Source organism: Myotis nattereri (assembly GCF_964212035.1).
Source record: "Myotis nattereri genome assembly, chromosome: 11".
Classification (NCBI taxonomy): domain Eukaryota; kingdom Metazoa; phylum Chordata; class Mammalia; order Chiroptera; family Vespertilionidae; genus Myotis; species Myotis nattereri.
The window spans coordinates 43,874,880-43,899,194 of record NC_138086.1 but is presented as its reverse complement, the minus strand read 5'-3'; the positions used below and the strand labels follow the sequence as shown (position 1 = coordinate 43,899,194).

The 24,315-nt window shown below is 40.0% G+C and overlaps 1 protein-coding gene across 2 annotated transcripts in view; it reads right to left on the bottom strand.

Annotated features, from left to right (window-relative positions):
* The window catches only part of CDK14 (cyclin dependent kinase 14), a 526,114-nt gene that overhangs the window by 414,112 nt on the left and 87,687 nt on the right, over positions 1 to 24,315 (bottom strand). The window contains exon 1 of one of the 2 annotated variants that reach the window (XM_081102331.1): positions 3,800 to 3,950. The exons of the other annotated variant lie outside the window; for it this stretch is intronic. The gene's annotated coding sequence lies outside the window, so the exon portion shown is untranslated. Of the gene's footprint in view, positions 1 to 3,799; positions 3,951 to 24,315 lie in introns of those variants that run through there. 2 annotated transcript variants of the gene reach the window in all.

Here is a 24,315-nt window from a genome sequence, read left to right as displayed (position 1 = left end):
TATTCTGTCCTCTGATGCAAAAGCAAAGCACTTTTAAAGCAAAATAACTGCTCTGTGGTCTGAGGTTTTCTGACCCATCTTCCCCCCTTCCTCTGCCCAACTTCCACCACCCAAGTTTAACATACTTTTTTTTTATCCTCACCTAAGGATATGTTTTTATTGATTTTAGAAAGAAAGAGGGAGAGGAGAGAGAATCATTGATGTGAGAGAGGAATATCGATCAGTTGCCTCCCATACACACTCAGACCAGCGAATCGAACCTGCAACCTTTTAGAATATGGGATGACGCTCCAAACAACTGAGCCACAAGGCCAGGGCAACATACTTTTAACTAATCTAATTCTGCCTCATATCAAAAGTTAGAAAATAGGACAGGCTGATGGGGAAGATGAGATGATTCAGGCATTAGACATTACCATGTTGACTCTTCTTCCATACATGTTTGTGTTTCCTGACTACTTTGTAGATAAACAGCTCTGGGAGCATTAACTTGTCTTTCTAAAAAGGATCCTCTATCAGAAACACATCTGGATTTAAGAGAAGCAGTATCAAGTAGAAATCTGAGAAAGAGAATGCTATATGATGAAGCCAGGCTTATTCAATGGAAAACTGCTTAATAGGGCATCAAGCTTACACCCTCTCTCATGCCTCTGTCTAACTCAGAGGATAAGTGGGCTTTTTGTATTGAGTGTCCACCGAGAAGAGCAGTGGGGAGTGAAAGATGGCTTGCAGTGGGCATCAGGAGCCTCTCCCCCATTGGCTGAATGAATGAGCCAATGAGACAATACAATTGCTGAAATACCTATCAGTTCTGAGAGTCTCCGAATCTATAAGAGGACCTAACGTGATCAGTCTTTGCTTATAAAGTTAGATAAAGTAAGGTACTAGAAGCAGAGTGGATGCAATTCAAATGTTAATAATGACAAAAGCCACAGGCCAGCCTTCCAGTGACTATTCAACTGATTGCTGCTCTCTATCAGCTAAGAAGTGACATGAAAGTGTAAGTAGCCCAATTACCATGCTCAATTACCAGACCATGTAAAGAATCCAAATGTGATATATCCACAGGTCATTCCCTCAGTGCTTTTCTGCTCCTCATTGCTTCCCCCTGCCCACAAGGTCTTTGTATCTCTAAATTATCTATGATAGTGTCCTTATGGGAACTTGATTTAGTGAAATCATATAAGGGGTTGGAGGTATTGCTGTCTCTTCCATATAAAAATCAAAGCATTTATTTAAAAGGGATAAAATTCTGACACATGCTACAGCATGGATGAACCTTAAAAACAAGCCAAATGAAATAAACCCAACACAAAAGGACAAATACTGTATGATTCCACAAATACTGTATGAGGTCCCTTGAACAGGTAAACTTATTGACACAGAAAGTAAGCTAAAGATTACCAAAATCTGGCAGGAGGGCAATGGGGAGTTATTATGTAATGGGTAGAGTTTCTGTTTGGGGTGATGAAAAAGTTCTAGAAATGGATAGCAGTGATGGTACCAAGCTACTGTGATATACTTATTGTCAATAAATTGTACACTTAAAAATGGAAATTTTGTTTAAAAATGTAAATTTTGTTAGATATACTTTATACCACAATTTAAAAATAAAAATAAAATAATCAAAGCTTATAGTATCTGTTTCATAAGTGCCCAAAATAAAAAAGGGGGGGGGGGAGTGCCCCCAAACTTCTCCTTGAATTATTTCAAAAGGAAGTATAGTGTAAGTTCCTTGAGGACAGGGACCAGATCTATTTTATTTATTGATTCATAGTAGGTGCACTATTACACAGTAGACTCTTCATAAATGTTTAATAATGACTAAAAGAAAATAGACAAAGGACTCTCTAAGTGGGAAATATAATATTCAAAAAGCATTAAATGTACTTATTCTTGAGAAAATATAATGAAGCATATTCCATTTAAAAAAAGATACCAATGCTACTATTTCTAAGCTCCTTCAGTTCAAGGAAGGGAGCGTATCCATTTCATCTGTTCTTCCTCACAGCATGTCCTCCTACAAGTTCTTACACATGGTAGATGCCTAATAAATGTCTGTACAATGAGGAATAAAAACTGCATGAGTGTGAAATCAATGTCATATTATTGCTCTACTATTTATTCCCCTTTTTAAAAATTACTTACTTTTGCAAATGTACAATTCCTTCTGTCACAGGGCGAAAAAATAAACCTCACAGCTGACACAGAGTGAAGGTAAAAATATAAATAGCTAGAATACATCAATCTCAGAAAAAGAAACAGTAAACACAGGCACACCATCTTCTGAATAGAAAAAGAGTTCTTTTGTTAGTTTATTTTTTTAAAAAGAACAACTGAAGTATGGGAAATAATAGTTTATATTCCATCTTAACTCTTTAAAAAATAATTTAAAATGTCAAAACAGAAAAAATCTGAACTCTCTTTGGAAGAAAATTCAAATATTCATTTCCAACAATTCAATGTCCAACCTTTACCATAAACAGTTGAGTAAGTATAGAAGCATATTTAAGGCTCCTCCCACCCCTTCCCCCAAAAAAATGTCTAGTGAACCCTAATATAGTATCAATATTTCTCTCAATTAGCTTATCAAGTAATCAGGTGGTCTTTCTTACAATGCCTATGTCAAAATTATACATAGCTGGCTTAAGGCCAGCATGCTACAGCAAGTTACTGATGATGTTCTCAACTAACATTCACAGCCTACATCATTTAAATTTCACATGAATTCATGAGTTAAATATACATAAGTAGAATATTTTTAAAGCAAAAACTCAAATGCTGCCATCCTTAACATTCAGCCCCTATTTAATAGATGGATCCTTATAAATTCACCAAGACCATGTAGTGTAGTAGCCTCACTTTGAACAATATTAAAACATGTCCTTCCACTTCCACCACCCCTACCCACTATACTCTGTGCCAATTAACAAAGGAATTCAACCTCTGTAGATATCAAGGTTTACATTTCTGTCTCTCGATTGTTATCTTCTTCACAAGCTGGTGAGCATCACTGTAGAGTAGCCTGTCTGCTGCCCCGGTCCCTCATGCGTGCAGGGGTTTCTCCATTTGCATCCAAAATGCTAATAGTCCACTATTCAAGCAAGCACTTCAAGCAGAACTGCATGAAGGAGCAGCACTTCCATACATGAAAGCATACCACTACAGGTGTAATGATGCAAAATACCGGCACACTAACCTCTGCCAGGCAGCACACACTTACAGCAGGTGCGTGTCTGTGCTCCAGAGGGGAGTGGGTGGGATGAGCAGGGAGGAAGCCCCAGATCCCTAATATATCAGCGATGTTTATGCCACTCCGATCCAACCCAGCTAATTCATAGACATCAGTTTACCCAGGTGAAAAAAGTGGTCTCCTGTCCTTCACTGGCTTGACTCAGAGGGCACGCAGCCAAGCCTGACCAGGCAAAACAATCTGTGAGACCTCGTTAAGCTGTAATAAATAAGTTTCAGGAGAAATAAGACTCAGCTATGGCAAAGAAGCACAGTCTCAAAAGCTTTTCCTCATCTTGTCACTGCTACTGGTGTTTACAAACTACAAGCAGTAGCCTCGGGAGCCTCAAGAGACTCTCCCGAGGGGAACCTCCAGTCAGATCCCTAATTTAAATACCTCCTTGATCAGTCTGTGATGTTGCTGGCAGTTAAATGGAAGGGGATGAGTAAAATGACATGCAGAAAATGAATCCTTTTCAAGTTGTAAATGAGTGAGTCAGGATTCAGACTTGCCGAGATGCTCCAAATTAAAACCCCTGAGCTAATTTTAAAGAATGCTCCCTCTTACCGTTTCGCTGTTGTCTCTCTCGGGCTCGATTCACCTGCAACTCTTTAACATTATCTCTAGCAATGTGTCTGCACCAGGCCAGGCGCATCCAGTAACTGAATTCACATCTTTCTGCACTAGCAAGCTGAAATGGTACGGCCGTACTACAACCAAGAAAGGGGGAAGCAGAAGCAAAAAAAAACAACAACCACCCAGAAATCACTTCAGAGAAGCTAATCTTGGTGGAATAAGACCAAAAATGGTTTAGAAGAGCACAAAGCACAAGCTAACGTTCAGTATCCATAGCTTTAACAATGTGATTCTTTTTCCCCAAACAATCTTTTATTTTTCTCCAAGCACGATGGACTTGCCTGTGGAGTTCCCAGGAAGGCAGAGTAACCGGGCTCTGCAGCAGCATTGCAGCCAAAGTAACTGTGCATATGCCGTCCAGACGCTTCACAACACACTGTCTCGCCAGAAAGATATTGATTTGCAATGCAGGGCTGCTTCAAAAGAAGACAGAATTGGAGCCAAGCAGCTAATGGTGATTGCATGGGAGGAAAAACATTTAATCAAAGGGATGCACCTCATCATGCTCAATTCAATTTTTTAAAAGCACTGGAGGCAGCCAGTAAGTATCTTGAGTGACAACCCCATTAAACAATAATCTGAGGTCCTACAGAAGGCCAAGTTTGGGCTACCATCATTCATGCTGCAAAAGCCAGTAAAATGGTTTAATGTGTCTATGTGCATATATCTGTCATAGGCAAATGGGGCATAACTGAGAACTCTAAAGTAATAATGCACCAAATATGTGAGGTAAAAAGAAAATTCGCAGGTGGCATTTACGGACTAAAATGATAAAATACAGTTATGAGCCTGCAGAATTCTTAGTGGGGTTAGGCGCATACCACTCTCAAAAGTAAAATACCAACACAAACCAGATCTCACAGTCCTCAGGCTAATTGTGTCAAGTCATGCCACATGGTGCTGGGTGGCAAGGAAGAATGCCAAACTGCTACTCGCATAGCGACCCCTACAGGAACGTGGTTGATCTACATACAATTCATCCTCATTTAAAGTATTTCCTATCCTCAGAAAACAGAACCACAAAGGGGTATACATTAGATTAAGATACAAGGAAACAATTGAGAAATATGTTAGGCAGAAAATAATTTTTTTAAAGCCAGGCATGAAATCTGACCTCACAAATATTCAGTCAATTAAGAAATTAAAGTACAAGAGGAGATAGCTATTGTGTGAGTGATGAGTGGCCAATATGCCCATAACTCCCAGGACTGGGTGCACACTTATCAATCAGAAGCTCAGGGAAGCCCTGGCCAGTGTGGCTCAGTTGGTTGGAGCATCGTCTTGTACACTAGAAGGTGGTGGGTTCGATTCCCAGTCAGGGCACAGGGAATCGAAGTCTCGGGCTAGAGCATGTTTGGTAGGCAACCGATTGATGTTTCTCTTTCTTTCTAAAATTCCCTTCCTCTTTCTCTCAAATTCAATTTTTTTTAAAAATATATTTTTTTTGACCCTCCACAGAGAGGAAGAGAGAGAGACAGAGAGCCAGAAACATTGATGAGAGAGAAACATCGATCAGCTGCCTCCTGCACACCCCCCACTGGGGATGTGCCCGCAACCCAGGCACATGCCCTTGACCGGAATCGAACCCGGGACCCCTCAGTCCGCAGGCCGACGCTCTATCCACTGAGCCAAACCAGTTACGGCCTCTCAAATTCAATTTTTAAAAATGTAAAAAAAAAAAAAAAAAAAAAAGCTCAGGGAAAAGCATTATCCTTCACATTCTAATGGGTTTAAAGGAATTATCTCCCCTACCCCCCATTTGCAAGCCATCTTCACCTTCATCTTTCCAAAGGACACTGTGAAGATATTGGACTTTATTTTTTCTGCGGCACAAAAGCTCACTCCAAATCTTACAGGAAGTTCCCCTTCAAACACAAATATGATGTCCGCCCTTCTGCACCAAAGCCAAAAGAGAGAGCTATCTCTTTAATATCTGGAAACTATTGAGTTTTATGAACACCATTTCTGCAAAGCAAACTTCATTTCAATGAGTCTTTCAAAAATCTGAGGTTTTGTTTAAGATTGCTCAACCCTCCAGCCCACAAAGACTCCTTTTCCAGAACCAACAGCACTTCTTATTTGAATCATTTAGGATTTAGTCACATGCTACCTCATAAAACTCTCTTATACTATTGGCATTTTTCCCATTTTGAGGCCCTTGTGGAATGAACAGCATCAACTTCATCCTGTTTTATTCCGCCAAAGCCCATAACACAATGCTAGGCATCGAGCAAATATTAAATAAATATTTAACAAATTAATGAATTTCCCAACTCCATATTTTAGGGCTTGAATAATCTCCCCTCCCCTATCAGTCAATATTCCCTGGGTAAACTCCACAAGTGTTATCTTAAACTAAAGTGTTATCTTTAGTCACTTCATCCAAGTAGTTCTATATCTTCTTTCCTACAGTTAGTTGGTGGACAAGAGCATGCACAGCATTTGTATTCACTGAGCTATCCTGTATAAAAGCCAGGAAACTTAACACAATGACATTTCTCCTTTATTTTCCCATTTACTCATTCAAAAAGCATGTACTGATGCGCCCGGCAATGGGAACATCCATGTTCTCTGCGTTCCAGGAACCTAACGAATGCTTAAAAATAAAGCAAGTAATAGCAATACCCTGAAATGAGTGTTTCCAGAGCACTTTTGTTGGACACAAATAATGTTCCTTGGGTGGCTCACAGAAGACTTCAGGGAGGAGGCAGCATAGCTGAGGCTTCGGGCACTGCCCGGGAGGGATGGGCAACTAAGAAACAGCACAACGGGACTAACAGGTCAGAGCCTGAAACCAGAGCCATGCACAGCGGTGGCAGCTGGGAAGGCTGAGGGAAAGGTGGCTGACACCAGAGCAAAACGGGCTAAGAAATGAGCCACTTTGTCCTACAGGAAGCTGCCATTTACTCCAATAGGAAGTCCCTAAAGGACTATGAGCAGAAAGTGGCTGGAAGGGGCTTTTCATTTTACAAGGGGGTAATGATGCAGAAATAGACAGGAGGAGTGAAGGATGGGAGGTGAGAGGGGCCACTTGGGAGACTAAACAACAGTTCAGTCAAGACCCTGACCTAAAGCAGTAAAAGTAGAGATGGAAGGACAAAGGAAGTGAGAGACACTGAGGACAGTGATTTGTTGCGTGACTGGACATGAGGTCTAATGGGAAGGGAAAATCCAAGCACGACTCTGAATTCTTAGTGTGATTTGGTGAAAGGTGGGGTCACAAACTAAAGGAATGGGCATAGGAAGAACAAAAGCTTGAGAAGGGAACACTACCATGAATTCAGTTTTTATACACGTGGCGTTGTAGGTATCTTCGGAACAGTCAAGTGGACACGTTGGGTAGGCGCCTGTCTTAAGGATGTGGAGCCCAGAAAAAGGGTCAAAAGTTCCTTTGTGTCTTAGATCAGGGTTTCCACTCTACAGGAGTTAAGGAATTAATTTGAACTACTGTCATCAGCAGCTCCTTCTAATATCTATGTATTCAACAAGTACTGAGAAATAGAGCTGGGCCAGGATTCTTGTTCACCTAATTTTTTGAGGACATGCTCTCAGAGAAAAGGGGTGAGGAGGAAGGACAGGAGGATGGGGAAGAGCTGAGGAATAATGTGGCCGCAGGTGAAACAAATGTACCCAACGCTAGTCCCACTGCAGCAAGAGGGCCAGCCCTGTGTATGCCTGGCGGTGTTCACTGAGGCCTGGAGAGGCAGGGCTGCCATTATGATGGGCGCCCACCAAGCAGGGAGCCCACGGTGTCCACCACACTAGGCTTCAGGCACAATGGACACATTTTTCACAAATCTGATTCCTGCCTCAGGAATCTTTGTCTCTGCTGCTCTGTCTGCCAAGAACATTCTTCCCAGCCAACTCCTTCCCATGACTCAGCTGGAGCTCAGGAATCTCCATCTTAAAGTCCTGCTCAGGTTCCCCTCTTCTGTTGTTGCTCCTCCCTCCCCTGCAGTTGCATTAGTTTGGCTTCACTATCTCACTGACTTTTATTTATCTGTTTGTCTTCCTCCCCCACTAGAATGAAAAGTGCTCAAGAGCACAGACTTCTAACTCATTTCATTTTGTTCTCCTGTGTTTCCCCAGCTCCTGGACAGCACTCAATACTTGTTGAATACATAGATATTAGAAGGACCTGCTGATGTCAGTAGTTCAAATTAATTCCTTAACTCCTATGGAGTGGAAATAGAAAGGGAGCTTGAGAAATGTATGGGGCAAACGTCAATGTCAATAAATGTACACAACTAGGCAAGAAGTTTGGCCACACAGCAAAAGTATAGAGGCTAGAAGGCACAGCTACAGGAAATTAATCATTGTGTTCATGTCACATAGGATTCAGTCTATTGCTATTAAGAATATCTTTATTACTAGACACTGACATGTATCTGAAAGCACACCATAAAAGAACCACAGTAGAGGTTAACAATAAAGGGTCTATCTTTAAAGAGAAGAGACAAAAAGTCTTTTGTGCAAATAGCATCTCAGTGGATAGAACGGAAATGGCAGGAAAGAAAAATGCTGACAAAAATGCTAGAACCTGACATTGGCTTAAGTCATTTTGCAGAAAAATGAAAATTAATTTCTTGAAGTGGCTGCCTTTATGTGTGATTTTTTAAGATTCTAAAGTGTGTTATGCACTTCCCTGGCTTTTAAAATAGATTATAATAAACAAAACCTGATCTTCAATTGATGATGAGGTCAATCATGAACATCATTGACACCCATCAGGATTTAATGGAGAGTATACAGGGTCACTGGACTCTGATCTCAATAACTGACATCTGTGTTTCTCTGCTTCCTTGTATGGTTATTCACCCTTTGTCATTAGGTTTTCCTTCTCCTGGCTCTAAATGCGCCTCCTCCTAACACCAAAACACTCTTCTCAGTGTGCCACAAGCTTCTGCATCCTCACACTGGGCAAGCAGATAAATGGGCTTATCAGAAAACTCTGTGAATAGAGGGTTGAGTGAATAGATGGGTTCAAAGCAGGACTAGGAACTTTCTCCTGACTGGAGAAACATTAGCTGAGACACCCACCGACCACAAGCTGTGCCCTACTGGCTTTGTGGTTCTTATTTGAGCAGAAAATTCTTGTTTCCTATCAACCCACCTGGAGTTATCTCAGACAAATGAAGCTGCCAGATGTCTGAGCTTCATTCTTTAAGTAGGATATTACAGACAGGTCTTCCCCCAAAATCTCCCCCCAAAAAAACACACCTGAAAAAAAAAGAAGTAACTGAAGAAACAGTAGAGAAAGACTATAACTGAAAAAGGAAAAAGAAACGTTAAATAAGAAAAGGCTTTAAAAATTAGGAGGGAGGTAAGAATAAAGACTACTTTATGCATATAAATCTACTACAAGTCACCTATTTTATGAATTAACTTCATTAAACCTTTAAGCTTCTAAGGAAAAATATTTTATTCTGAAAAGTGATAAAGAAAATATTTCCCAAAAAGAGTCTGAGTTTCAAATTACTGAATTCTATGTAACCTTAGCAATTTCTTTCCATTGTAAGTTGTTATGGTGAAATGTTCAATACAATTTATTTAAAAATGTTCATAATGTTTTCAAAAACCTAAACCCTAATTTTTTATAAACCCTAAAAATTTTAAATTTAATTCTTCGCCATGCATGCCAGCCATTATTTACACTCTTATATATTGACTCTTATATATTCAAAGAAATCTTACTCAAAAGATTTTCTCAAAACATTATGAAAGTTGCCGTAACCGGTTTGGCTCAGTGGATAGAGTGTCGGCCTGCAGACTCAAGGGTCCCAGGTTCGATTCCGGTCAAGAGCATGTACCTTGGTTGCGGGCACATCCCCAGTGGGAGGTGTGCAGGAGGCAGCTGATCGATGTTTCTAACTATCTCTCTCCCTTCCTCTCTGTAAAAAATCAATAAAATATACATTTTAAAAAAAACATTATGAAAGTTACTTAAAATACTTTCTCAAGACACTCTGAAGCAGTTTGAAGTAAATGTTTGAAAGCCATTACTTAACCACAATACCAAAAATATTCATATGTCATTCACGGCATTTCATGGAAACTTTAGGATTTTCTTCTTAATTACACAACTTTGAGTGTTTTCTGGATTTTGGAGGGGGAAATTAAACAAATTTTATCAGTAAACACACACAACCCAATAAATTTATTCCTGGAAAACACTGCATCCTATTAAACTGCACCCTAAAAACAAGAGGGCTTATGGGAAAAATAAGGTTGAGGGCAGACCATTCAAAATCCTAATGCATCCAGAACACCGATAAAAACAAGACACTCCTACCAAACACACCCACACAGGTCACACTGTCTTCATCTTCCCCTTCCTTATAGCGCCATCCGGGGGCTTACATAGGGTAGAGGCTCTGTTTTTGTTTCTTGCCTAGGGATGCACCCTGGCTGTGCACTGCAGAAAATATGTCCAGGTGAAAAAGTTCAGTGATGAACTTCCTCCAGGTTGGAAATTTAAAGTCCAAAGACAGAGCTATAACAGGGAACTTTAAATTATGTTAGGAAAAAGCAGCACAGAAGGTTGAAGTTCATGAATCTAATAACACAAACAGGTAGATGCAGATGATAATAATAAAAAGGCAGGCCTTCTTTTTTCTTGCCTACATTTCAAAAATCTGAAATCTGACTCTTCTCCCCAAGATTTCAGCCTACTCCTCTGCAGGGAACCATTTTCCTTCCCCACCCCCCTACCCCCACCCCCACCCCCATACACAGTGTTTCCTGGTTGTGTTCCCGCAATAACCCCAAGGCCTACATCTCAGCTTTTGCTTTCCCTCGTTAAATTTCTAATCCTTTTCGCACAAGACTTGTATTTGCATTAAAACCTACATTACATGGTTGGTTTCTATATACATACACATACACATTTATGCAGTTACTATTTATTCAGGTGACACATAAAATGCCTGGGCATTTCCATGGCCCTGTACAGTTTTTCCTATTCACGCCCCAGCAAAAACACAACTGGATTTTTGATGTGGCGCTATGCCCCAGGTGTGCAATGAAGCGGAAGACCCAGATGTAGAAGTGATTGTATTATGGGCACATTCTCCAAAGGACATTATCAGAGCGTTCCAGATGTGTAGCGTTAACATGATCTGAGAAATGTGCATTAAATTGTAAGACTTCAGTGGCAGACAAGGAAAAAGGGTGAAAGGCAGAGAGAACAAGACGTAAGGATTTTCTCTCTTCCTGATGTCAGGATGCCAGGCAGGACAGAGCCGACAAATCCATGACTATCCAAAAGCTTCTTAAGGAGCTAAGGCTTGTTTTTTAAAACTTAGCTAAGTCTTTGAGTTAACTATCAAAAGAGGAGAAAGAGTTTTCTAATTCAGGGTTATGAGTCAGCTTTATTGCTTTCAGGAACTTTATTCTAGCTTTGTAAAATTTCACTTAGTTAGAAAACCAGAAAAACCCCAAAGGAAGAACGCTTCCTGCCAAACAGACAAATGATAAATAATTTCAAATTGCATTTGACTTTTTTTTTTAATTGATTGATTTTTTTTTCAGACAGAGAGAGACATCAAATGTGTTGTTTATGCATTCATTCATTGTTACCAGGTGTATGTGCCCTAACCAGGATCAAATCCACAACCTTGGCATATTACCAACTGAGTTACCTGTCCAGGGCTACATTTGACATTTTTAAATCTAGAAGTTCCCTGCCACTGATATAGTATGTACTTTAAAATATTAAAGTGAAAAGTACCCATTAAATAGTTTGCTTCCTTTGTCTTCCTCTGTACACCTAAGAAATAAAACAGGAAGCAGGACCATGGGAAAGAACGAATAACAACACTGTACATTCAACAGTAAATACTCACAATAATGAAAAGATAACTAACTCACTACTGAAGTTAAAATGTGGCCCAGCTGGAGAGGCTCAGTTGGTTGGAGTATTGTCCCATGCACTGAAAGGTTGCCGGTTTGATTCCTGGTCGGGGCACATACCTGGGTTGTGGGTTCGATCCCAGCCAGGGCCTATGAAGCCAAAAATGGGGTGGGGTTGGGGGCATTGGTCAATGTTTCTTTATTTCTCTTTCTTTCTTCCTTTCTTTCTCTCTCTCTCTCTCTCTCTCTCTCTCTCTCTCTCTCTCTCTCTCCCTCTCTCCCTCTCCCCCCCTTCCTCTCCCCCCCCGCATTTTCCTCTCTCTAAGCATGTCCTCAGGTGTGGATTTAAAAAATATAGGGTGTCCCATAAAATGTACACACGCACTTTGAATAATTATAAAGGCAGTGTTTATTTCATTTTCAAAATTGAGCTATCAGCTGTTAAAGTGTGTATAGTTTTTTTGGGAGACATATATACATACATATATATATATATTCTTATGTAATTTAATTAACTTTTATGTGGCCAATGTCTTAGTATTTGCCTTTTCAAGCTAATACTGGTACTAATTTAGATCATTCTAAAACTACATGCACATCACTCTCAAAGACCAAAAAGCAAACCAAGGTAACCATTTATCTAACGAAAAATCCCCAGATGATCCAATCACCAGCCAGTCTCCCTGGCATAAAAGAGAATGAGATTCACTGCAAAAAATGCACGAGGAACAGGGACACTGACAGCTCTGAAATGCTTTAACTGACGCCCGCCGCCTCTGGTATCCCGCAAAGCAGGGACAACAGCAGCACACAAATACCCTCGAATATTTTCTGCCACTCCTCGTGGATTGTTTTTCCTGAGAGGTGATTAAAAAGACAGGTTCTTGGAACGGTTCCTCTTCCAGCAGCACCCACTGCAGTCTAGGGAGGCTGCACCCTGTGCAGGACCAGACAGAGGATCCAACTAAGCCAGTCGTTTCTGGGACTTTTCCATCCAGAACTGAGTTGCACCCCATCTTTCCAGCCCTGGTGGTGGCAAAGCAGGGAGAGCATCAGCTTAGAAGCCACCAGAGTCAGTGTCTCTAGCCCTGAAGAGAAGCTGGACTGAAATCCTGAAACTACCAAGAGTGAGGGTCTAGTGATGAGGGCAAGAGACAGCACTGAAAGCATGGGGTCCCTGGTCCCGGCCACTGAGCTCCTCAGCACTGCCTGGCTGCCTGACTCTCTCAAGCGTGGTTGCTCAGCCTTTGTTTCCATCTGCCACACTATCCTCCCCCAAAAAATCCCATTTTCTCTTTAGCTACTTCAGGTTGATTTTCAGTTCTTGTAACCAAGAGTGCTAGTACTCATGGAAATACATGTACAAAAGGACACGGAGCTACTGTGAGGTGCTAATGCCAGAATGGGAGCTAAGTCCCCTTAATAAGTGTGGTAAGGTGTACTCAAATTCTAGGCACAGAACCTAAAGGGAAATAAACTGACTTAGCTTTACCGACACCCTTTCAACTCTAGGAAAAGGGGACTTAAGGCTGACGTTGACTTATATGATGGCAGGAAAGGATAGGTATAATAGCAGCCAAAGGTTTTTACAAAGCTACTTCACACAGCCATGATACATAATAAGATTATAATAAACTTACACTACATTATCACATATTAGCCCTAACTGGTTTGGCTCGGTGGATAGAGCGTCAGCCTGCGGACTCAAGGGTCCCAGGTTCAATTCCGGTCAAGGGCATGTACCTTGGTTGTGGGCACATCCCCAGTAGGGAGTGTGCAGGAGGCAGCTGATGGATGTTTCTAACTCTCTATCCTTCTCCCTTCCTCTCTGTAAAAAATCAATAAATTATCCCATATTAAAATTTTTAAATCTGTTATTATAACTTACAGGGGAAATTGTGTAACAGTCCTAAGTCATGGAGCATTACCTATTAATCAGTTATCTGTACCTGTCAGAAGCCTGAATTCTTGGACCAGTTAATTTAACCAGGCATCCAAGTTGCTCTGGTAGCATGTATTCAAAATCTAGGCATAGGACCTGAAGGGAAACAAACTGACTTAGCCTTACCGACTCCCTTTATAAAGTTTTGGTGAATATCACCACCCATAAGTAGCTAAGAAATGTCATAGGAATCATGAAAGAAAAATAAGTTTGTGACACTCACCCTGAGATTTTAAAGGCTTCTGGTCATGAAGGAAAGAGAGTTATTAAAAATTAAAGAAATGGATTTTGGAAAAAGCTACAAGGTACACGAGGAACTTATGGACTATGTAAAGAAAGTTCTAAGGAGACATTATAAAGTAAACTACATTTCTGTATTTCATTACTAAAGGATTTTTGTCATGTTCTATTCATCTGCCAATTTTTATCCTTTGTATTAAGTACTATAGGGAGTATAAAGATGAATGAGACACAACTGATGTTCTCAAGGATACTTATACAAATAAATATAATACAAGAAATAATTGCCATAGAAGAAGTAAATGAAAATACTATAAGAGTTCAGAAGAAGGGCCTCAAAATGATGGATCAAGCAAAATTGGCAGATTTTCACTTTAGGTAATCAAATTCTGAATACTAGAGTCACAAAGAATTCAATAGGTAAGATGTTGGGGGGATGTACTAGTATATCCAAAGACTCGCAATGATTACTCTCAGCACAAGAATTGTTATCTGTATCTGGATGTAATTTGATAATTTAACAAAGAACTTTTGTAATATCATAGGATCCCAGCCTAGAAGAACTGAACAATTTCCGTGATTTGAACCCTCTTGAACAATGGTTCTTTTCTGGTGGAAGGATTATTTGGATGGACTCCAGGGACTCCAAGTACACTGCCTGCCCATATGGTTCAAAGATGTGTTTCTTCCTACTAATTATCCTGGATGCAGACAACCAAACTCCTTTTCTGTATTCCTTAAGGAAAACTGAGCTTTGGGGATTGTTGCAACAGCTAGTCATGGGGCACTTGGAGGGCATCTTTCCCTCATTCCTCTCCCTGATACTGATTCTAATTTAGGAAAGATGGGGTTTGACTTATCACAAAACGAAGGCCAATTGAATAGCTTAGTTTTATGATTCCTCCTCTGAAGCACCAGATTCCCTCAATAGTCATTGTTCCTCCTAATCAATCAAGGAAGATTCAGTTCACACAAAAAGCTCACACAAAAACTAAATCATGCTCGTGACTGAGCCCATCATGGCCAGTTCCTTCTGTGGCCATGCAGTAACTACAGCACCCACCGGACCACCTGACTTTTTGGACCACAACCTGGCGCAGGTCTACCTTGGTTCAGATAGTTCCTCTCCACCCCGCAAGGTTCTTTAACTCAGAACTCTAAGGGATGAAACAGGTTTGAAAAGGAAAAAAGAAACATAATGGGTGAAACCATATAAGCAGGTACACAGAAGTACCAACTTCAATGTAAGTTCAGATGCCGAACAACTGGATGGAGAACAACATGAGCTCAAGAATTAGACAAACCTGGGTTCCCAATCTGGGCCTTCAGCAAGATATCTAACTTAAGAGAATAAAATAAAGGGGTGGGCAAAAGTGAAACAGTTTATTCTTGTATTATAATTTTTAATTATTGTATTATTTATTGGTATTACAACTCTAGACCTACTTTTACCCACCCCTGTAATAATAACAATAATAGCTCATATACTCTAGAGGGTTGCTGTGAGGCTAAATGGTACATAAACTGCTGAGAACAGTATTCAGTAAATCAAAGGCTTTTACACCCCAGAGATAAGCGGAATGTATATTTAGAGGTGACTGGACACACTGAGCCCTTAGGCTCCGCAAACACCCCTTTATCCTGGGGCTCATACTTCTGCATGAGGTCTAATACTCCACCCCCCATTTGAAGTGTCTCTTGCTTCAAATCAGCCTGGACACTTCCTTCTGTATCAGCCATGGGCTGTCAGGCTCATTTTCTCAGTCATTCCTTAAGTCGATCAGTTCCTATTAATTTGATTCTTCTTTGGTATCTATATTTCTGTTTTTATTGCCATTGCACTTTGCTTTTGCACCATTCCATGAAATTCAGCCACTTTTTAAAAAAAGATATTTTATTGACTTTTTAGAGAAAGAGGAAGGGAGAGGGAAAGAGAGAAATCAATGTGAGAGCAAAACATAGACTGAAAGCCTCCTGCACAGGATGACACCCAACCAACTGAGCTACACTGGCCAGGCCTGGTAACCATATATTTGTGTGTACAATTAATTTTAAGTATAACTAACACAGCCCCACCTATAAGAACAAACATCAAGTAGCATATACCAGCTACTTTTCTTCAAGTATTTAAGTACTTTTAAATGTTTCTAACAATAGACATGTCCATGCCACACTTCTTTTTATTGGGAAAATGTTTGATTCTTTTAATTTCATTTAGGTATTCTAAAAGAATTAGAATACTATAACTGTCACCAATTTTGCTCATAGAAGCCTTCTCTAGAATTTTTATTCTGAAATTACTTCTAGGTTTTTAAAAAATCTCACACAATGCAATTCAGCTTTCTATCAGTTCAAAGACACTTACATCTGAGAAATTAAAAGAAAAAAGCACACTGTAAATGCACTAAAATCTGATACTTTATAAAAAGACTTTTAACACCATAGAGAATGTAAAAAGCTCTATATCTTTCAATTACAATTTTCTTATGTTTATAGGGACTGTAAATATTAGAGCTAAGGATCGCTTTAGGCTCAGCACATCTTCCTGTTTAACAAAAAAGAGGGTGGGGAATAACACTGTCAGTATTCAAAAAGTTATCTTCCACCTTAAACTCCCTTGATCCCTCAACCCTGCCAACTATAGCTTTGTTGCTATGGTTCCCTTTATAACAAAATCCCTCAAAACATAGTTTATCCCAATTGCCTCCACTACCTCTCCTCACTTTTTTTTTTTGGGGGGGGGGGGATAGGGGGGCAAAGTACTGAGGTATAATACAATATTGTATTCATTTTAAATTTATAACATAATGACTTGATATATGTATGTATTGTGAAATGATTACTACACATTGATCTTAGCAATGATTTTTTGAGACCAAAGGCAAACACTGCCTTTCATTCTTCAACTCCTTTTATTCTATTTTTATTTTATTTTTAAGAATGGTTTATTGATTTCTTTAGACAGAGAGAAAGAGAGAAGAGAGAAACATTGATGTGAGCACATAATATCAATCACCTGCCTTATGCAGGACCCCTACTGGGGGCTGAGCCCCACAACCTGAGCATGTGCCCTGACTGGGTATCAAACCAGCAACCTCTTGCTGCACAGGACGACACCCAACCAACCAAGTCATACCAGCCAGGACAATTCTTCAACTCATTTTAATCAGGCCTCTGTCCTCCCCACTCCCCCACAGTCAGCAATGGCCTTCACAATGCCAATCCCAGTGTGCAATTCCCAGACCTCACTTGGACCATTCATCAGCAATTGACACAACTGATCACCTCCTCCATTCTGAAACTCTTTCTCCTCACTTGGGCTCCACAGCTCGCTTTCTTCCTACCTTATTACCTCCTGCTGGAGGTTTCTCTTCTTCCCAAACTTTAAAGATGGGGGTCTCCCAAGACTGGGCCTTGGACCTCTTTTCATCTCTGTCTACACCAGCCATGGGCAAACTACGGCCCGCGGGCCAGATCCGGCCCGTTTGAAATGAATAAAACTAAAAAAAAAAAAAAAAAGACCGTACCCTTTTATGTAATGATGTTTACTTTGAATTTATATTAGTTCACACAAACACTCCATCCATGCTTTTGTTCCGGCCCTCCGGTCCAGTTTAAGAACCCATTGTGGCCCTCGAGTCAAAAAGTTTGCCCATCCCTGGTCTACACTCTTTCCTTAGGTGATCTTATTAAATGTCATCAATAAACTGAGGGTCTCCAAATTTATAGCTCCAGGCCCTACCTTTCCCTTATCCCACTACATTTGTGACAATTCCTTTCAGATATCGAATATGAATCTCAAAGCTGACAAGTCCAAAACCAAATTCCTGGTTCCATACCCTCCCAATGCTGGGCCCCAGCCCAATATTCTCCATCTCCATAAATGGCCCTGCCATGAACTTGATTTCTCTAGTAAAAAAACTTGAGGATCCTTGATTGTTCTCTTGATATTCTACATTCAATCCAGCAACTAGTTTTCTTGACTCTACTTTCAGAATGTATTTCAAATCGAACCACTTCTCAGACCATCATGCTTCCATCCTAGTCCATCTCCATGACGATCATTATAGCCTTCTATCTTGTCTTTTTTGCTGATACTTTTCTATTCTTCTCCCTGCTCCAAACTATGCACAGCAGCCAGTATTTTAGAAACTATCACTGTCCTCAAAATCTTGAAGTTCTGACTTAGAATGAAATGCTACTTTCTAACCATGACCTTCTCACCAGTCCCCTTGTCACTGTCCTCCAGCCACCCTGAGCTCCTTCCTGGTTCTTGAGAACATTAAGCCCCTCTATAACTCAAGGCCGCTGAGCTCTCTTCCGCCAGATATCCCCACAGTTTGCTCCCTCCCTTCTTTGAGATCTACACTCAAACATCACCTTCTCAGAAATAGGCTCCCTGACCATTTTATCAACACTCCTCCTCATGTCTCTCTTTCCCCTTTCCTTGCTTTGATTTACATTCCTTACAATTCTTGACCATTATATTATATTTCTGTTTATCTGTCTGTCATCCCCACTAAAGTAAAAGCTCCACCCTAGCCGGGTTCTCAGTGGTTAGAGCGTCAACCCACAGACTGAAAAATTTCTAGTTCAATTCCAGTCAGGGGTACGTACCTAGGTTGCAGGCTCGATCCCCAGCCCCGGTTGGGGCACATGCAGGAGGCAACCAATCGATGTGTCTCTCTCACATTAATGTTTTTCTCCCTGTGTGTCTCTCCCCCTCCCTTCCACTCTCTCTAAAATATCAATGGAGCCCTAGCCAATTTGGCTAAGTGGCTAGAGCATCGACCTGCGGACTAAAGGGTCCCAAGTTCGACTCCAGTCAAGGGCACATGCCCAGCTTATGGGCTCAATCCCTAGTGGGGGGCATGCAGGAGGCAGCCGATCAATGATTCTCTCTCATCACTGATGTTTCTATCTCTCTCGCTCTCTCCCTCTTCCTTCCTCTCTGAAATCAATAAAAATATATTTAAAAAAATTAAAATTAAATAAAAATAAATGAAAAAAATATCCCTGGGTGAAGATTGACAAAAAAAAAAAAAAAAAGTTCCATGGTAGCAGAAATTTCTCTATCTTCTCACTCTTCAATCTCCAGGGCCCAGAATAGTGCCCGGCAAATGGCAGGTGCTCAATAAATATTTGTTGAATAAATGCATGAATGAATCATTTCTAAACTCTTACTCTTTGCTTACTGGAATAGAGAATAGATATTTCAATTGTTTATTACTTTAATACATATGGTATAATGCCAAAAGAAGTCATTAAATATTTTTCAAGTTCTATTTTTAGAGCACCATAATGTTAGTGAGGTTATTTTTAGACACAAAGAGCAGTACGGGTATAACAAAGAGGCAGGAAATAGAATATCTTTTGGGGAATATAGGTAGTTCCCTACAGCAGATCTGGTTAAGTTGTGGGAGAAGGAAGCAGGACAGGTGAAAGGTGAGGCCTGGAATTAACACTGAAATCAGATGATGGGCAACTATGAAGGGTCTTGTGAGCAAGAAAAGTTTTAGGTTAGTCTTGTAAACCAGGAGTCGTAAGCAAGAAAATAGCAATCAGAATTTCATTTGGGGAAACTTATTCTGGTCACATAAGATTATATAACCCATGTAATCATGTCTGTTCTTAGTTAAGTAGTAACTTAGCTGCTTGAGGTCTGCATAGAAATAAGGCATGCCATATAAGTCTTAATGATTATTTCACCCGTCATTCATACCTGAAAGGTATTCAGTTTCTTGCTCACAAAACTTTAATTTTCCAATGAAACATTTTCTCAGCAGGTTCCTATTTGAATATTTTCAACTTTTAATCAATTAGCTCTTCAATTCAAGAACATTTACATGATAGTCTTTAATTAATGCTCACAGATTCTAGTGTATGAACAGTGAATCAGTTAACTCACTAATAACACTAAATATTAATACCACATTGGATAGGGAAATATTCAACAAGATGTTTCAGTTATTCTTTTTTTAATTAGTAAAAAACTGGCATCTGATCATTCAAATACCCAAATAATCTAGAGTTTATCCAATACAAGTTTCCAATTAAAATAAAAGAGTTTAGTTAGTCTAAACAAGGGGCATATAAAAAGTCCTATATTTTCAAGGTTAAAACAGTATATTTGATTTTACAGAATACTAAATTTCTTTTTTAATTAAAGGCCTTTCAATTAACATTAAATGGTTTGTTTTCATTGGTGTTGTTTTGTTTTTTTATTTTAGAGACAGAGAAAGGGAGAGGGATAGAAAAATAGAAACATCAATGAGAAACATTGATTGGCTGCCTCCTGTACACCCCCTACTAGAGGATCAAGCTGAAACCTGGGCATGTGCCCTGACTGGGAATCGAACTGGTGACCTCTCGGTTCATGGATCTATGGTCAATCATTGAGCTACACTGGCCGGGCTTCATTGGTTTTTTAAAACATCACTGTTTGCCATCTGTTCCATTTGCTTTCTCTGTATCCTTAGAGTCTACTCTCAACATCTCATTTGACAGTTACTTCATCTTTGACTGCTTTAAAATACATATGGAAACCCTACTACATGTCTAAGCACTGAAGTGCAAAAATGAAAAGAGCTCTACCCTGAAGCAGATCCTGATGACAGTGATCCATTCTTCCTTCCTTCCCAACCCTTAGGCATCCACCACGGTGTGGACTATCCCTTTAACATATATGACCCACCTCCATCTTCTTTTATCACCTTATGCACATGATTTAATTCCAATGACACTGGATCTTCCTCCAGGACCTTTCTTACGTTAGCATCTTTATGCTATAAACAAAATAACTGCGATAAATGAACAATGGTATGCTATCCGAGCAGCTTCTACAACTCCTCTGCTCAGAAAGCAGGCTTATAATTAATACCAAGTCAGGCAAGATCTCAAAAGGGAATCAGTAAGAAGAACGAAAAAGGGAGGGGACCCAAAGTCAATGATCAAGCGGATGCTCTCTCACTGGCACTTCTTCCTGTGTGCCTGAGACAGCCACCGGCCTGACTCTAGGGACACAGAGCAACACAGCAGCTATCCTGTAGCACAAAGTAGTCCAATTTGTGCTCTCCTGATCCACTTCCCTTACGAGCTTTTCCTGGCAGTTCCCAACAACACAACCATGAGTGTATGGGGTTACAGAAAAAGCTAAAAAAAAAAAAAAGACACATGCACCAGTTATTCATTACAGAGACTCGAGTTCCAGGAGAAGGGGGAAACCTCTGAAAATGCTGTCCCAGGGGGCACTTACAGAATGGGTGCTAATCCCGGCCCATGCTCTCCACATCTGTGTAGGAAGGCATCACAGACCAGGGTCTACTCCAGGGCTCACCACCAGCTTATATAACTTACACAACTTCTGTTCAATAAATATTTAACTATGAAGGAGTGCAGGTGTTTAAAATTTTAAAAACGACCTCTAGACATCAACGTTAATATTTACATTCTACAGAAGTCATCATATTTTTAATACCTTTGGGAAGAATACACAGAGCAACCATTTGTACAAATGTACAAAACCTAAAATATTTCTTATGAGAGCATGGAAAGGAAGCCTGGAATGTCACACACAGGCTGAATGATTTATTCTTCCATTCACGTGCTCCACATTTTTATGCACCTTTTCCTAGTACACCCCACAAGCTACAGAACCCTGCTGGCAAAAACACTGGTCTCCGGGGAGAACTTTTTCTAACTTGACAAAAGCAATGCTTTGAATTTCAAGCAGTATTCCTTTCTCATCATAACAGTGCAGTGACCTCTATGCAAAATATAATGAAAAATGCAAGTCGATGCTATATGGTAGAAAATGAAACCTGGGTTTATGTCTACAAAGATGTCAGATGAATAACTGTAGAGTTCACACAACTGAAACAAAGAAAATATAAAATAACCCTATTCATGTAGGAACCCCGCCTGATGGTGGTATCTCCCAAGGGAGACCCAGATCCTGCTGAAAGCCAATTCTGGCTACAAGCCTTCTTCACCAATTTCCTGTCAAAACAGATTTACAGAAATGCTGGTGGAGTCAAAAGAAGACAAAAATTTCTAGTACCTACCCTCTACTTACTAAAACATTTCAATAACATTTATAACCCACAGTAAGCTCAGGAATTATTTCAATGAAAAGGGCATCAGACTGAGATTCAGAAAGAACAAGTCCAGTCTCATTTATTAAATTCACGGACAGGATTCTAGAAATACTTACCGATTGGACTAAAGAGCTGTATCATCAGGCGTAGCAGGTCTCAAGGTCATTAATTTTCTTCATAAAACTAACCAATGTAGCAATAAAGAGTGGCTGACTGCATGACCTAAGATGTAGCAAGGAAGCACAACTCTCTGTCCCTTTCTCCAAGTCTGTGAATGGTAGCCGGTAAAAGCTACTAGTAAAAATAACCGCCTGGAGCTTAAGCCTAAGGAGAGAATCTCTTCCTGCACCTAGGAGAAGGATCATCTTTACCCTGAAACTGAGGAACATTGAAAGGGACTTAGTCACATCTGAGTTTTAAAAAGATCATTAGTAAGGATTTTGAGGATGGATTTTAGGGGTCTAAAATGAGCTGCTAATGCCCTGGACAGTGTGGCTCAGTTGGTTGGGCTTCATCCTGTGTACCCAGAGATTGCTGGTTCAATTCCCAGTCAGGGCACATGCCCAGGTTGCGGTCTCAAGTGTATCTTTAAAACAATTCCATATGTAAAATGCATATATTTCTCAAATTGGAGCATAGCTAATTTTCCTTTACTTTGTATGCCTTTAAGCATAATACACATGTGCTATGGGATTATATGGAGAAACCTACACTTTTCCCCTCAGACTCAGCACATCTGCAACGAAACTTCTGCCCCACAACAATCCTGAAATAGACTCCTCCAGCAGTCTTGCCCCATGTCAGTTCATGCTAATTCCATCATTCAAGTTATTCAGGCCTGAAGACTTAAGGAGTCTAATTTGATATCCAAGCTGTGAGCAAATCCTGTTAACTCTACCTTCAAAGGAAATCAGGACTCCAACCGCTTGTCAATGTCTCCAGAGCCGCCACCCCCGTTGGATGGTGACCTGATCCACCATCACCTCACGACTGCAGGAGCCTCTCACCTGGTGTCCTGCGGCTTGCTACTGTTTAGTCTCAGGATAGCTGATGGGGCGATTCTTTTAAAATAGAAGCCAAATCTCCTTACTCTGCTCAAAAAAATCCAATGGTTTCCCATTTCATTAAGAGTAAGCCAATCTGACAGGAGCCTATACGGGCCTATAAAATGTTGCTTATGTTTTTTACCTCATTCCTACTCCTCTCCCCTTTGTTCACTATGTTCCACCCACATCTTTTGTCCCCCCACCGAAAATACACTCCCCCTGCAGCCTCTTGGCTCACTCCCTCCTGGCTTTCAAGTCTATACTCAAAAGTCACCTTTTCTGTGAAGTCTTCTCTGACCATTCCATTTAAAATTGCAAACTTCCCTGTATACTCCCTTGCTTTATTTTTCCCCAGAGTATCTGTCACCACCAGACAGACAAAGTTTATCTAGGTGTTAATTACCTGCCTCTCCTACCAATTAAGTCCCATGATGGAAGATATTGTGAGTGATTCCTATCTGCAATCACCAAATTGCATGTGACCCACTAGAAAGTACATTAGAGTTTTAAAAAAAATACATATTTTCAAGTAATTATTACCAAGAATAAACATAAAATAGAAAATCACAATAAACTTACAGGCTTTTTATAGTTTTGCTTTTTATTTGCTTACTTTCTCTAGTTATCTTTGTCAAAAAAGTCTTTACAACTATTTATTTGAATGCATCTTTTTTATGCTCTTTCATATGCCTAGATGCAAACATGGTTCTCTTACAACCTAATAAAAATTCTATATGCTTGCCATATGTCAATTTTTTAATTCCATGTTAATTTCATTTTAAAGTAATGTATGGGATCACTACTAAAGTGACAAACAGCTAAAGGATTATTTATTCTGTGGCTAGAGAACGCCATCTGGCTCACTGTGAGAGCAACCACACTATCATACTGAATATTTATAAATGCAATATTTAGTGTTTCCAAAAAACTTTCCTTCTGAGATAAAATAAGTTGTAGTATTTTATTCAATTCATTTAATAAGCAACTTCTAAAGAAAATTACAGACATAGCAAAGGAAGTTAATACAAATAATAAGAACACTAGGTAGTTTTAAGCATTTTACATGAATTGCCATTTTATCTGTACAGCAATCCTTTGAGGTAGGTAGATACTATTGTCATTCCCATTTTACAGATGGGGAAACTAGAGCACTGAAAAAAGTAAGCCACTTAATGGGAATCCTAGTAGAGCTAAAATATAAATTGGAGCACACCCTATTCTGGAGCCAGGTGGTCTGGCTCCAGAGCCCACACACTTAAGTATTACACTACC